This window comes from Aplysia californica, unplaced genomic scaffold, assembly GCF_000002075.1.
Source record: "Aplysia californica isolate F4 #8 unplaced genomic scaffold, AplCal3.0 scaffold00063, whole genome shotgun sequence".
Lineage (NCBI taxonomy): Eukaryota > Metazoa > Mollusca > Gastropoda > Aplysiida > Aplysiidae > Aplysia > Aplysia californica.
This window is the reverse complement of record NW_004797333.1, coordinates 697,660-699,776: the sequence shown is the minus strand read 5'-3', so window position 1 is coordinate 699,776 and position 2,117 is coordinate 697,660. Positions and strand designations below refer to the sequence as shown.

The 2,117-nt window shown below is 43.3% G+C and overlaps 1 long non-coding RNA gene across 1 annotated transcript in view; it reads left to right on the top strand.

The window, feature by feature from the left end:
- Positions 1-2,117, top strand: part of LOC106011152 — a 9,447-nt gene that overhangs the window by 6,248 nt on the left and 1,082 nt on the right. The gene's annotated exons all lie outside the window — the stretch shown is intronic.

The following is a 2,117-nucleotide window of genomic DNA, read 5'->3' as shown; positions in this document are numbered from 1 at the left end:
ACACACACACACACACACACACACACACACACACACACTACATTACATTACATGAGAGTAAATGTGTTTGTTATATTAAACCACAAGCGCCGGCGAACATTGCTTTCTGCTTTACCCTCATAGCCTTCACAAGGTCTGCGGACTCAGCGTCAGCAAAACTGTCGGGGTGCCCACAACGGCTGGATCGGGTCAATCGCCCGACTCGATCGCCTGAAACTTAAAACAAACACATTTGTTCTTGAGGCGATCGAGTTTGGCGATTGGCCCGATCGGCCGATCCCGTCCGTAGTGGGCACCTCGTATTTAAAGACTGCCCATTGTCGAGGTGAAAAAAAATGTTGTCTTAGACAGGTGGACGTCCTACACAGTATCCTTATCATGTAAGAGCACTCAAGGTGGGGGGGGGGGGGTCAACGGAGAAGTGGCCATTTGTACCGGTGATTGTCTTGTACAAGTGGTCGTTAGAGTGGATTCAACTGTATTTCTATTACTTGTTTGCCACTTTCTGTGTGCTGCTAAGGAGTCCACTCATTGTACAGGTCGAAGGGTGTTGTTTTCATTCTAAGATTTTTTAAAAATAGAAGACTTGAACAATTCTGTTCCCTACCTCTGTTGTGCTAAGTCTTTATTACTTGTTTCTCTAACATTCTGTGAGTTCCATGCATCTTCGCTGTCTTGTACGTCAAAAATCTGTTCCGCGTACTGTTCATTTGAAAAATCGTGAATACATATTTTGGGCATAGATCTAAAAAGAAAGCCATTTGATGTCATCGAATATTTACTCGTTTTTAGTAGTGCAAGAAGCAGCTCAGAACAAAATCTAGCTGTAAGATGCTGTACTATAACAGTTCCTTCAGAAATGGCTGCCTCGTGCTCACTAAACCTCGCCAGTAAAATGACACTCTCTGTCAGCTCTAACTTTTGCGTTGCTACTAAATTAAGACCTGTTAAAATTCTTTATCAAGTCAACTTCAAAAGCAATTTTCACAGCACGAGTAATAGCAAACAGTTAGCGAGCTGGGGCTTCTACTCAAATAAATCATTTGTGTGGCGTCGAGAAGAAATCAGGCGCTCGTTAAAATAAGGAAATCGGAGAAATCGACATTTTTCAGCTCGTTGGACAATTTTTTTAAAATCGGCTCATCACATTTTAAGTCCATTTAAAAACAATTATATATTTGTATTTTAATGTAAAACTTTATCAAAGGCACAAAAAGTGTCAATTTACAGTTTCCAAGGCCTCGCAAGTTTTGGAAGTCTCCAAACTTTGGCGGCCATTTTCTCGCTAATTTTTTTTCTCCGTGATACCAGACGACCCCCATCTCCTTCAATAGCAAATATCTCTCCAATTCAAGAGATTTGGACATATTTCTTCAAGCTTTAAGATGTTATCAATAACGCCATAATATACCTAAAAATTGACGAACATCTGATTCCACCGCGTCGCGACAAATTTAGTCGGGTAAGCCGTCGAAAACCAGAATAGCTATTAAAGACCTATAGCTCTTCGGTTGATGTCACTTGAATGCCTCGAAAGAGCTGCAATTGTATTATATCGTAAATTAAGCTTTTTAGATACGGGAGACAGGAACCTAAAACAGTACAAAACTAGAATAAGCCTCTCAGTTACAGCTGTTTCGCTCTGAGATCTGTGACAGCGAGCGAGAGAGTTTCCCGGGCGATCATTAGTGAGAAGTCAGGACCTCGAGCGACCACTGGGAGAGAAGCGTGCTCATTCCGAGCTCAACTTTTCCCAGGCCTGGTCGATGGAGAGGCGGGCTGTCCGTGCCAGGAAATCAATAGATGGGCGGTGTCTTTTGGCCGTTCGCTCTGTTGTCGTGAGCATTTCAACTCGTTCTTTTGTTTCTCATTGAACTCCTTGCTCAAGCCCCGCCCACTCCGTGCACATGTTCCATCTCTTGTTTCTTTACAGCGATCGAGCGGCCGTCGCGCAACTACTGCTTTATCCCGTCTCCCTATCCAATGTGCTTGAGCATTGTCCCTGTCATTCATTTGCGTCTCCTTCCATTATTTCTGTTTATGAGAGGGCCCGCGTGTTCGTTTTAATCCTCTTTTCTACTTCTTTAACTCTCTCTCTCCCTCCCTCTCTCTCTCTC